The sequence below is a fragment of the Eleutherodactylus coqui genome, unplaced genomic scaffold (genome assembly GCF_035609145.1).
Source record: "Eleutherodactylus coqui strain aEleCoq1 unplaced genomic scaffold, aEleCoq1.hap1 HAP1_SCAFFOLD_195, whole genome shotgun sequence".
Lineage (NCBI taxonomy): Eukaryota > Metazoa > Chordata > Amphibia > Anura > Eleutherodactylidae > Eleutherodactylus > Eleutherodactylus coqui.
In genome coordinates, this window is record NW_027102227.1 from 100,058 (window position 1) to 109,608 (window position 9,551).

The window sequence follows — 9,551 nt, forward strand, 5'->3', positions numbered from 1 at the left end:
GGCTTTCTGCAGTGCGAACGCACCTCCGAAAAGGAAAGAAACCTACTCACGGCCTTAAAAGTCAACGGGACCTGGGATTCCCAGCCGGTCACCCATACTGGTACTTGCCAGGCCTCAAGCTGGCTGGCGGCCGCGATCTGACAAGAGCAGGCACATTCAGCTTAGAATGCCCGTTGACAGCTCCTCCTCCTTTCCTATGGGCTTTCTGCAGTGCGAACGCACTTCCGAAAAGGAAAGAAACCTACTCACGGCCTTAAAAGTCAACGGGACCTGGGATTCCCAGCCGGTCACCCATACTGGTACTTGCCAGGCCTCAAGCTGGCTGGCGGCCGCGATCTGACGAGAGCAGGCACATTCAGCTTAGAATGCCCGTTGACAGCTCCTCCTCCTTTCCTATGGGCTTTCTGCAGTGCGAACGCACCTCCGAAAAGGAAAGCAACCTACTCACGGCCATAAAAGTCAACGGGACCTGGGATTCCCAGCCGGTCACCCATACTGGTACTTGCCAGGCCTCAAGCTGGCTGGCGGCCGCGATCTGACGAGAGCAGGCACATTCAGCTTAGAATGCCCGTTGACAGCTCCTCCTCCTTTCCTATGGGCTTTCTGCAGTGCGAACGCACCTCCGAAAAGGAAAGAAACCTACTCACGGCCTTAAAAGTCAACGGGACCTGGGATTCCCAGCCGGTCACCCATACTGGTACTTGCCAGGCCTCAAGCTGGCTGGCGGCCGCAATCTGACGAGAGCAGGCACATTCAGCTTAGAATGCCCGTTGACAGCTCCTCCTCCTTTCCTATGGGCTTTCTGCAGTGCGAACGCACCTCCGAAACGGAAAGAAACCTACTCACGGCCTTAAAAGTCAATGGGACCTGGGATTCCCAGCCGGTCACCCATACTGGTACTTGCCAGGCCTCAAGCTGGCTGGCGGCCGCGATCTGACGAGAGCAGGTACATTCAGCTTAGAATGCCCGTTGACAGCTCCTCCTCCTTTCCTATGGGCTTTCTGCAGTGCGAACGCACCTCCGAAAAGGAAAGCAACCTACTCACGGCCTTAAAAGTCAACGGGACCTGGGATTCCCAGCCGGTCACCCATACTGGTACTTGCCAGGCCTCAAGCTGGCTGGCGGCCGCGATCTGACGAGAGCAGGCACATTCAGCTTAGAATGCCCGTTGACAGCTCCTCCTCCTTTCCTATGGGCTTTCTGCAGTGCGAACGCACCTCCGAAAAGGAAAGAAACCTACTCACGGCCTTAAAAGTCAACGGGACCTGGGATTCCCAGCCGGTCACCCATACTGGTACTTGCCAGGCCTCAAGCTGGCTGGCGGCCGCGATCTGACGAGAGCAGGCACATTCAGCTTAGAATGCCCGTTGACAGCTCCTCCTCCTTTCCTATGGGCTTTCTGCAGTGCGAACGCACCTCCGAAAAGGAAAGCAACCTACTCACGGCCTTAAAAGTCAACGGGACCTGTGATTCCCAGCCGGTCACCCATTCTGGTACTTGCCAGGCCTCAAGCTGGCTGGCGGCCGCGATCTGACGAGAGCAGGCACATTCAGCTTAGAATGCCCGTTGACAGCTCCTCCTCCTTTCCTATGGGCTTTCTGCAGTGCGAACGCACCTCCGAAACAGAAAGAAACCTACTCACGGCCTTAAAAGTCAACGGGACCTGGGATTCCCAGCCGGTCACCCATACTGGTACTTGCCAGGCCTCAAGCTGGCTGGCGGCCGCGATCTGACGAGAGCAGGCACATTCAGCTTAGAATGCCCGTTGACAGCTCCTCCTCCTTTCCTATGGGCTTTCTGCAGTGCGAACGCACCTCCGAAAAGGAAAGCAACCTACTCACGGCCTTAAAAGTCAACGGGACCTGGGATTCCCAGCCGGTCACCCATACTGGTACTTGCCAGGCCTCAAGCTGGCTGGCGGCCGCGATCTGACGAGAGCAGGCACATTCAGCTTAGAATGCCCGTTGATAGCTCCTCCTCCTTTCCTATGGGCTTTCTGCAGTGCGAACGCACTTCCGAAAAGGAAAGAAACCTACTCACGGCCTTAAAAGTCAACGGGACCTGGGATTCCCAGCCGGTCACCCATACTGGTACTTGCCAGGCCTCAAGCTGGCTGGCGGCCGCGATCTGACGAGAGCAGGCACATTCAGCTTAGATTGCCCGTTGACAGCTCCTCCTCCTTTCCTATGGGCTTTCTGCAGTGCGAACGCACCTCCGAAAAGGAAAGAAACCTACTCACGGCCTTAAAAGTCAACTGGACCTGGGATTCCCAGCCGGTCACCCATACTGGTACTTGCCAGGCCTCAAGCTGGCTGGCGGCCGCGATCTGACGAGAGCAGGCACATTCAGCTTAGAATGCCCGTTGACAGCTCCTCCTCCTTTCCTATGGGCTTTCTGCAGTGCGAACGCACTTCCGAAAAGGAAAGAAACCTACTCACGGCCTTAAAAGTCAACGGGACCTGGGATTCCCAGCCGGTCACCCATACTGGTACTTGCCAGGCCTCAAGCTGGCTGGCGGCCGCGATCTGACGAGAGCAGGCACATTCAGCTTAGAATGCCCGTTGACAGCTCCTCCTCCTTTCCTATGGGCTTTCTGCAGTGCGAACGCACCTCCGAAAAGGAAAGCAACCTACTCACGGCCTTAAAAGTCAACGGGACCTGGGATTCCCAGCCGGTCACCCATACTGGTACTTGCCAGGCCTCAAGCTGGCTGGCGGCCGCGATCTGACGAGAGCAGGCACATTCAGCTAAGAATGCCCGTTGACAGCTCCTCCTCCTTTCCTATGGGCTTTCTGCAGTGCGAACGCACCTCCGAAAAGGAAAGAAACCTACTCACGGCCTTAAAAGTCAACGGGACCTGGGATTCCCAGCCGGTCACCCATACTGGTACTTGCCAGGCCTCAAGCTGGCTGGCGGCCGCGATCTGACGAGAGCAGGCACATTCAGCTTAGAATGCCCGTTGACAGCTCCTCCTCCTTTCCTATGGGCTTTCTGCAGTGCGAACGCACCTCCGAAACGGAAAGAAACCTACTCACGGCCTTAAAAGTCAATGGGACCTGGGATTCCCAGCCGGTCACCCATACTGGTACTTGCCAGGCCTCAAGCTGGCTGGCGGCCACGATCTGACGAGAGCAGGTACATTCAGCTTAGAATGCCCGTTGACAGCTCCTCCTCCTTTCCTATGGGCTTTCTGCAGTGCGAACGCACCTCCGAAAAGGAAAGCAACCTACTCACGGCCTTAAAAGTCAACGGGACCTGGGATTCCCAGCCGGTCACCCATACTGGTACTTGCCAGGCCTCAAGCTGGCTGGCGGCCACGATCTGACGAGAGCAGGCACATTCAGCTTAGAATGCCCGTTGACAGCTCCTCCTCCTTTCCTATGGGCTTTCTGCAGTGCGAACGCACCTCCGAAAAGGAAAGCAACCTACTCACGGCCTTAAAAGTCAACGGGACCTGGGATTCCCAGCCGGTCACCCATACTGGTACTTGCCAGGCCTCAAGCTGGCTGGCGGCCGCGATCTGACGAGAGCAGGCACATTCAGCTTAGAATGCCAGTTGACAGCTCCTCCTCCTTTCCTATGGGCTTTCTGCAGTGCGAACGCACCTCCGAAACAGAAAGAAACCTACTCACGGCCTTAAAAGTCAACGGGACCTGGGATTCCCAGCCAGTCACCCATACTGGTACTTGCCAGGCCTCAAGCTGGCTGGCGGCCGCGATCTGACGAGAGCAGGCACATTCAGCTTAGAATGCCCGTTGACAGCTCCTCCTCCTTTCCTATGGGCTTTCTGCAGTGCGAACGCACCTCCGAAAAGGAAAGCAACCTACTCACGGCCTTAAAAGTCAGCGGGACCTGGGATTCCCAGCCGGTCACCCATACTGGTACTTGCCAGGCCTCAAGCTGGCTGGCGGCCGCGATCTGACGAGAGCAGGCACATTCAGCTTAGAATGCCCGTTGACAGCTCCTCCTCCTTTCCTATGGGCTTTCTGCAGTGCGAACGCACCTCCGAAAAGGAAAGAAACCTACTCACGGCCTTAAAAGTCAACGGGACCTGGGATTCCCAGCCGGTCACCCATACTGGTACTTGCCAGGCCTCAAGCTGGCTGGCGGCCGCAATCTGACGAGAGCAGGCACATTCAGCTTAGAATGCCCGTTGACAGCTCCTCCTCCTTTCCTATGGGCTTTCTGCAGTGCGAACGCACCTCCGAAACGGAAAGAAACCTACTCACGGCCTTAAAAGTCAATGGGACCTGGGATTCCCAGCCGGTCACCCATACTGGTACTTGCCAGGCCTCAAGCTGGCTGGCGGCCGCGATCTGACGAGAGCAGGTACATTCAGCTTAGAATGCCCGTTGACAGCTCCTCCTCCTTTCCTATGGGCTTTCTGCAGTGCGAACGCACCTCCGAAAAGGAAAGCAACCTACTCACGGCCTTAAAAGTCAACGGGACCTGGGATTCCCAGCCGGTCACCCATACTGGTACTTGCCAGGCCTCAAGCTGGCTGGCGGCCGCGATCTGACGAGAGCAGGCACATTCAGCTTAGAACGCCCGTTGACAGCTCCTCCTCCTTTCCTATGGGCTTTCTGCAGTGCGAACGCACCTCCGAAAAGGAAAGAAACCTACTCACGGCCTTAAAAGTCAACGGGACCTGGGATTCCCAGCCGGTCACCCATACTGGTACTTGCCAGGCCTCAAGCTGGCTGGCGGCCGCGATCTGACGAGAGCAGGCACATTCAGCTTAGAATGCCCGTTGACAGCTCCTCCTCCTTTCCTATGGGCTTTCTGCAGTGCGAACGCACCTCCGAAACGGAAAGAAACCTACTCACGGCCTTAAAAGTCAACGGGACCTGGGATTCCCAGCCGGTCACCCACACTGGTACTTGCCAGGCCTCAAGCTGGCTGGCGGCCGCGATCTGACGAGAGCAGGCACATTCAGCTTAGAATGCCCGTTGACAGCTCCTCCTCCTTTCCTATGGGCTTTCTGCAGTGCGAACGCACCTCCGAAACGGAAAGAAACCTACTCACGGCCTTAAAAGTCAACGGGACCTGGGATTCCCAGCCGGTCACCCATACTGGTACTTGCCAGGCCTCAAGCTGGCTGGCGGCCGCGATCTGACGAGAGCAGGCACATTCAGCTTAGAATGCCCGTTGACAGCTCCTCCTCCTTTCCTATGGGCTTTCTGCAGTGCGAACGCACCTCCGAAAAGGAAAGCAACCTACTCACGGCCTTAAAAGTCAGCGGGACCTGGGATTCCCAGCCGGTCACCCATACTGGTACTTGCCAGGCCTCAAGCTGGCTGGCGGCCGCGATCTGACGAGAGCAGGCACATTCAGCTTAGAATGCCCGTTGACAGCTCCTCCTCCTTTCCTATGGGCTTTCTGCAGTGCGAACGCACCTCCGAAAAGGAAAGAAACCTACTCACGGCCTTAAAAGTCAACGGGACCTGGGATTCCCAGCCGGTCACCCATACTGGTACTTGCCAGGCCTCAAGCTGGCTGGCGGCCGCGATCTGACGAGAGCAGGCACATTCAGCTTAGAATGCCCGTTGACAGCTCCTCCTCCTTTCCTATGGGCTTTCTGCAGTGCGAACGCACATCCGAAACGGAAAGATACCTACTCACGGCCTTAAAAGTCAATGGGACCTGGGATTCCCAGCCGGTCACCCATACTGGTACTTGCCAGGCCTCAAGCTGGCTGGCGGCCACGATCTGACGAGAGCAGGTACATTCAGCTTAGAATGCCCGTTGACAGCTCCTCCTCCTTTCCTATGGGCTTTCTGCAGTGCGAACGCACCTCCGAAAAGGAAAGCAACCTACTCACGGCCTTAAAAGTCAACGGGACCTGGGATTCCCAGCCGGTCACCCATACTGGTACTTGCCAGGCCTCAAGCTGGCTGGCGGCCGCGATCTGACAAGAGCAGGCACATTCAGCTTAGAATGCCCGTTGACAGCTCCTCCTCCTTTCCTATGGGCTTTCTGCAGTGCGAACGCACCTCCGAAAAGGAAAGCAACCTACTCACGGCCTTAAAAGTCAACGGGACCTGGGATTCCCAGCCGGTCACCCATACTGGTACTTGCCAGGCCTCAAGCTGGCTGGCGGCCGCGATCTGACGAGAGCAGGCACATTCAGCTTAGAATGCCCGTTGACAGCTCCTCCTCCTTTCCTATGGGCTTTCTGCAGTGCGAACGCACCTCCGAAACGGAAAGAAACCTACTCACGGCCTTAAAAGTCAACGGGACCTGGGATTCCCAGCCGGTCACCTATACTGGTACTTGCCAGGCCTCAAGCTGGCTGGCGGCCGCGATCTGACGAGAGCAGGCACATTCAGCTTAGAATGCCCGTTGACAGCTCCTCCTCCTTTCCTATGGGCTTTCTGCAGTGCGAACGCACCTCCGAAAAGGAAAGAAACCTACTCACGGCCTTAAAAGTCAACGGGACCTGGGATTCCCAGCCGGTCACCCATACTGGTACTTGCCAGGCCTCAAGCTGGCTGGCGGCCGCGATCTGACGAGAGCAGGCACATTCAGCTTAGAATGCCAGTTGACAGCTCCTCCTCCTTTCCTATGGGCTTTCTGCAGTGCGAACGCACCTCCGAAACAGAAAGAAACCTACTCACGGCCTTAAAAGTCAACGGGACCTGGGATTCCCAGCCAGTCACCCATACTGGTACTTGCCAGGCCTCAAGCTGGCTGGCGGCCGCGATCTGACGAGAGCAGGCACATTCAGCTTAGAATGCCCGTTGACAGCTCCTCCTCCTTTCCTATGGGCTTTCTGCAGTGCGAACGCACCTCCGAAAAGGAAAGCAACCTACTCACGGCCTTAAAAGTCAGCGGGACCTGGGATTCCCAGCCGGTCACCCATACTGGTACTTGCCAGGCCTCAAGCTGGCTGGCGGCCGCGATCTGACGAGAGCAGGCACATTCAGCTTAGAATGCCCGTTGACAGCTCCTCCTCCTTTCCTATGGGCTTTCTGCAGTGCGAACGCACCTCCGAAAAGGAAAGAAACCTACTCACGGCCTTAAAAGTCAACGGGACCTGGGATTCCCAGCCGGTCACCCATACTGGTACTTGCCAGGCCTCAAGCTGGCTGGCGGCCGCAATCTGACGAGAGCAGGCACATTCAGCTTAGAATGCCCGTTGACAGCTCCTCCTCCTTTCCTATGGGCTTTCTGCAGTGCGAACGCACCTCCGAAACGGAAAGAAACCTACTCACGGCCTTAAAAGTCAATGGGACCTGGGATTCCCAGCCGGTCACCCATACTGGTACTTGCCAGGCCTCAAGCTGGCTGGCGGCCGCGATCTGACGAGAGCAGGTACATTCAGCTTAGAATGCCCGTTGACAGCTCCTCCTCCTTTCCTATGGGCTTTCTGCAGTGCGAACGCACCTCCGAAAAGGAAAGCAACCTACTCACGGCCTTAAAAGTCAACGGGACCTGGGATTCCCAGCCGGTCACCCATACTGGTACTTGCCAGGCCTCAAGCTGGCTGGCGGCCGCGATCTGACGAGAGCAGGCACATTCAGCTTAGAACGCCCGTTGACAGCTCCTCCTCCTTTCCTATGGGCTTTCTGCAGTGCGAACGCACCTCCGAAAAGGAAAGAAACCTACTCACGGCCTTAAAAGTCAACGGGACCTGGGATTCCCAGCCGGTCACCCATACTGGTACTTGCCAGGCCTCAAGCTGGCTGGCGGCCGCGATCTGACGAGAGCAGGCACATTCAGCTTAGAATGCCCGTTGACAGCTCCTCCTCCTTTCCTATGGGCTTTCTGCAGTGCGAACGCACCTCCGAAACGGAAAGAAACCTACTCACGGCCTTAAAAGTCAACGGGACCTGGGATTCCCAGCCGGTCACCCACACTGGTACTTGCCAGGCCTCAAGCTGGCTGGCGGCCGCGATCTGACGAGAGCAGGCACATTCAGCTTAGAATGCCCGTTGACAGCTCCTCCTCCTTTCCTATGGGCTTTCTGCAGTGCGAACGCACCTCCGAAACGGAAAGAAACCTACTCACGGCCTTAAAAGTCAACGGGACCTGGGATTCCCAGCCGGTCACCCATACTGGTACTTGCCAGGCCTCAAGCTGGCTGGCGGCCGCGATCTGACGAGAGCAGGCACATTCAGCTTAGAATGCCCGTTGACAGCTCCTCCTCCTTTCCTATGGGCTTTCTGCAGTGCGAACGCACCTCCGAAAAGGAAAGCAACCTACTCACGGCCTTAAAAGTCAGCGGGACCTGGGATTCCCAGCCGGTCACCCATACTGGTACTTGCCAGGCCTCAAGCTGGCTGGCGGCCGCGATCTGACGAGAGCAGGCACATTCAGCTTAGAATGCCCGTTGACAGCTCCTCCTCCTTTCCTATGGGCTTTCTGCAGTGCGAACGCACCTCCGAAACGGAAAGAAACCTACTCACGGCCTTAAAAGTCAACGGGACCTGGGATTCCCAGCCGGTCACCCACACTGGTACTTGCCAGGCCTCAAGCTGGCTGGCGGCCGCGATCTGACGAGAGCAGGCACATTCAGCTTAGAATGCCCGTTGACAGCTCCTCCTCCTTTCCTATGGGCTTTCTGCAGTGCGAACGCACCTCCGAAACGGAAAGAAACCTACTCACGGCCTTAAAAGTCAACGGGACCTGGGATTCCCAGCCGGTCACCCATACTGGTACTTGCCAGGCCTCAAGCTGGCTGGCGGCCGCGATCTGACGAGAGCAGGCACATTCAGCTTAGAATGCCCGTTGACAGCTCCTCCTCCTTTCCTATGGGCTTTCTGCAGTGCGAACGCACCTCCGAAAAGGAAAGCAACCTACTCACGGCCTTAAAAGTCAGCGGGACCTGGGATTCCCAGCCGGTCACCCATACTGGTACTTGCCAGGCCTCAAGCTGGCTGGCGGCCGCGATCTGACGAGAGCAGGCACATTCAGCTTAGAATGCCCGTTGACAGCTCCTCCTCCTTTCCTATGGGCTTTCTGCAGTGCGAACGCACCTCCGAAAAGGAAAGAAACCTACTCACGGCCTTAAAAGTCAACGGGACCTGGGATTCCCAGCCGGTCACCCATACTGGTACTTGCCAGGCCTCAAGCTGGCTGGCGGCCGCGATCTGACGAGAGCAGGCACATTCAGCTTAGAATGCCCGTTGACAGCTCCTCCTCCTTTCCTATGGGCTTTCTGCAGTGCGAACGCACATCCGAAACGGAAAGATACCTACTCACGGCCTTAAAAGTCAATGGGACCTGGGATTCCCAGCCGGTCACCCATACTGGTACTTGCCAGGCCTCAAGCTGGCTGGCGGCCACGATCTGACGAGAGCAGGTACATTCAGCTTAGAATGCCCGTTGACAGCTCCTCCTCCTTTCCTATGGGCTTTCTGCAGTGCGAACGCACCTCCGAAAAGGAAAGCAACCTACTCACGGCCTTAAAAGTCAACGGGACCTGGGATTCCCAGCCGGTCACCCATACTGGTACTTGCCAGGCCTCAAGCTGGCTGGCGGCCGCGATCTGACAAGAGCAGGCACATTCAGCTTAGAATGCCCGTTGACAGCTCCTCCTCCTTTCCTAT

At 56.8% G+C, this 9,551-nt stretch overlaps 48 pseudogenes; all 48 read right to left on the reverse strand.

Annotated features, from left to right (window-relative positions):
* Window positions 1–59: 59 nt before the first annotated feature.
* LOC136600292 (5S ribosomal RNA) lies at window positions 60–178 on the reverse strand (annotated as a pseudogene).
* Window positions 179–258: 80 nt separating this feature from the next.
* Window positions 259–377, reverse strand: LOC136600746 (5S ribosomal RNA; annotated as a pseudogene).
* An 80-nt stretch (window positions 378–457) lies between these two features.
* LOC136600748 (5S ribosomal RNA) lies at window positions 458–576 on the reverse strand (annotated as a pseudogene).
* An 80-nt stretch (window positions 577–656) lies between these two features.
* Window positions 657–775, reverse strand: LOC136600209 (5S ribosomal RNA; annotated as a pseudogene).
* An 80-nt stretch (window positions 776–855) lies between these two features.
* Window positions 856–974, reverse strand: LOC136600018 (5S ribosomal RNA; annotated as a pseudogene).
* An 80-nt stretch (window positions 975–1,054) lies between these two features.
* On the reverse strand, window positions 1,055–1,173 carry LOC136600750 (5S ribosomal RNA; annotated as a pseudogene).
* An 80-nt stretch (window positions 1,174–1,253) lies between these two features.
* On the reverse strand, window positions 1,254–1,372 carry LOC136600751 (5S ribosomal RNA; annotated as a pseudogene).
* Window positions 1,373–1,452: 80 nt separating this feature from the next.
* LOC136599993 (5S ribosomal RNA) lies at window positions 1,453–1,571 on the reverse strand (annotated as a pseudogene).
* Window positions 1,572–1,651: 80 nt separating this feature from the next.
* On the reverse strand, window positions 1,652–1,770 carry LOC136600752 (5S ribosomal RNA; annotated as a pseudogene).
* An 80-nt stretch (window positions 1,771–1,850) lies between these two features.
* Window positions 1,851–1,969, reverse strand: LOC136600083 (5S ribosomal RNA; annotated as a pseudogene).
* Window positions 1,970–2,049: 80 nt separating this feature from the next.
* On the reverse strand, window positions 2,050–2,168 carry LOC136600066 (5S ribosomal RNA; annotated as a pseudogene).
* An 80-nt stretch (window positions 2,169–2,248) lies between these two features.
* Window positions 2,249–2,367, reverse strand: LOC136600386 (5S ribosomal RNA; annotated as a pseudogene).
* An 80-nt stretch (window positions 2,368–2,447) lies between these two features.
* On the reverse strand, window positions 2,448–2,566 carry LOC136600753 (5S ribosomal RNA; annotated as a pseudogene).
* Window positions 2,567–2,646: 80 nt separating this feature from the next.
* On the reverse strand, window positions 2,647–2,765 carry LOC136599938 (5S ribosomal RNA; annotated as a pseudogene).
* Window positions 2,766–2,845: 80 nt separating this feature from the next.
* LOC136600754 (5S ribosomal RNA) lies at window positions 2,846–2,964 on the reverse strand (annotated as a pseudogene).
* Window positions 2,965–3,044: 80 nt separating this feature from the next.
* LOC136600422 (5S ribosomal RNA) lies at window positions 3,045–3,163 on the reverse strand (annotated as a pseudogene).
* Window positions 3,164–3,243: 80 nt separating this feature from the next.
* Window positions 3,244–3,362, reverse strand: LOC136600182 (5S ribosomal RNA; annotated as a pseudogene).
* Window positions 3,363–3,442: 80 nt separating this feature from the next.
* LOC136600406 (5S ribosomal RNA) lies at window positions 3,443–3,561 on the reverse strand (annotated as a pseudogene).
* An 80-nt stretch (window positions 3,562–3,641) lies between these two features.
* Window positions 3,642–3,760, reverse strand: LOC136600116 (5S ribosomal RNA; annotated as a pseudogene).
* Window positions 3,761–3,840: 80 nt separating this feature from the next.
* Window positions 3,841–3,959, reverse strand: LOC136600256 (5S ribosomal RNA; annotated as a pseudogene).
* An 80-nt stretch (window positions 3,960–4,039) lies between these two features.
* Window positions 4,040–4,158, reverse strand: LOC136600210 (5S ribosomal RNA; annotated as a pseudogene).
* An 80-nt stretch (window positions 4,159–4,238) lies between these two features.
* On the reverse strand, window positions 4,239–4,357 carry LOC136600021 (5S ribosomal RNA; annotated as a pseudogene).
* Window positions 4,358–4,437: 80 nt separating this feature from the next.
* LOC136600102 (5S ribosomal RNA) lies at window positions 4,438–4,556 on the reverse strand (annotated as a pseudogene).
* An 80-nt stretch (window positions 4,557–4,636) lies between these two features.
* Window positions 4,637–4,755, reverse strand: LOC136600755 (5S ribosomal RNA; annotated as a pseudogene).
* An 80-nt stretch (window positions 4,756–4,835) lies between these two features.
* LOC136599911 (5S ribosomal RNA) lies at window positions 4,836–4,954 on the reverse strand (annotated as a pseudogene).
* Window positions 4,955–5,034: 80 nt separating this feature from the next.
* Window positions 5,035–5,153, reverse strand: LOC136600756 (5S ribosomal RNA; annotated as a pseudogene).
* Window positions 5,154–5,233: 80 nt separating this feature from the next.
* LOC136600257 (5S ribosomal RNA) lies at window positions 5,234–5,352 on the reverse strand (annotated as a pseudogene).
* Window positions 5,353–5,432: 80 nt separating this feature from the next.
* On the reverse strand, window positions 5,433–5,551 carry LOC136600757 (5S ribosomal RNA; annotated as a pseudogene).
* Window positions 5,552–5,631: 80 nt separating this feature from the next.
* On the reverse strand, window positions 5,632–5,750 carry LOC136600424 (5S ribosomal RNA; annotated as a pseudogene).
* Window positions 5,751–5,830: 80 nt separating this feature from the next.
* LOC136600293 (5S ribosomal RNA) lies at window positions 5,831–5,949 on the reverse strand (annotated as a pseudogene).
* An 80-nt stretch (window positions 5,950–6,029) lies between these two features.
* On the reverse strand, window positions 6,030–6,148 carry LOC136600759 (5S ribosomal RNA; annotated as a pseudogene).
* An 80-nt stretch (window positions 6,149–6,228) lies between these two features.
* On the reverse strand, window positions 6,229–6,347 carry LOC136600304 (5S ribosomal RNA; annotated as a pseudogene).
* Window positions 6,348–6,427: 80 nt separating this feature from the next.
* Window positions 6,428–6,546, reverse strand: LOC136600407 (5S ribosomal RNA; annotated as a pseudogene).
* Window positions 6,547–6,626: 80 nt separating this feature from the next.
* On the reverse strand, window positions 6,627–6,745 carry LOC136600119 (5S ribosomal RNA; annotated as a pseudogene).
* An 80-nt stretch (window positions 6,746–6,825) lies between these two features.
* On the reverse strand, window positions 6,826–6,944 carry LOC136600258 (5S ribosomal RNA; annotated as a pseudogene).
* An 80-nt stretch (window positions 6,945–7,024) lies between these two features.
* LOC136600211 (5S ribosomal RNA) lies at window positions 7,025–7,143 on the reverse strand (annotated as a pseudogene).
* Window positions 7,144–7,223: 80 nt separating this feature from the next.
* Window positions 7,224–7,342, reverse strand: LOC136600022 (5S ribosomal RNA; annotated as a pseudogene).
* An 80-nt stretch (window positions 7,343–7,422) lies between these two features.
* On the reverse strand, window positions 7,423–7,541 carry LOC136600103 (5S ribosomal RNA; annotated as a pseudogene).
* Window positions 7,542–7,621: 80 nt separating this feature from the next.
* LOC136600760 (5S ribosomal RNA) lies at window positions 7,622–7,740 on the reverse strand (annotated as a pseudogene).
* An 80-nt stretch (window positions 7,741–7,820) lies between these two features.
* LOC136599912 (5S ribosomal RNA) lies at window positions 7,821–7,939 on the reverse strand (annotated as a pseudogene).
* An 80-nt stretch (window positions 7,940–8,019) lies between these two features.
* Window positions 8,020–8,138, reverse strand: LOC136600762 (5S ribosomal RNA; annotated as a pseudogene).
* Window positions 8,139–8,218: 80 nt separating this feature from the next.
* Window positions 8,219–8,337, reverse strand: LOC136600259 (5S ribosomal RNA; annotated as a pseudogene).
* An 80-nt stretch (window positions 8,338–8,417) lies between these two features.
* Window positions 8,418–8,536, reverse strand: LOC136599913 (5S ribosomal RNA; annotated as a pseudogene).
* Window positions 8,537–8,616: 80 nt separating this feature from the next.
* Window positions 8,617–8,735, reverse strand: LOC136600763 (5S ribosomal RNA; annotated as a pseudogene).
* An 80-nt stretch (window positions 8,736–8,815) lies between these two features.
* Window positions 8,816–8,934, reverse strand: LOC136600260 (5S ribosomal RNA; annotated as a pseudogene).
* An 80-nt stretch (window positions 8,935–9,014) lies between these two features.
* On the reverse strand, window positions 9,015–9,133 carry LOC136600764 (5S ribosomal RNA; annotated as a pseudogene).
* Window positions 9,134–9,213: 80 nt separating this feature from the next.
* LOC136600425 (5S ribosomal RNA) lies at window positions 9,214–9,332 on the reverse strand (annotated as a pseudogene).
* Window positions 9,333–9,412: 80 nt separating this feature from the next.
* LOC136600295 (5S ribosomal RNA) lies at window positions 9,413–9,531 on the reverse strand (annotated as a pseudogene).
* Between the last annotated feature and the right edge of the window lie 20 nt (window positions 9,532–9,551).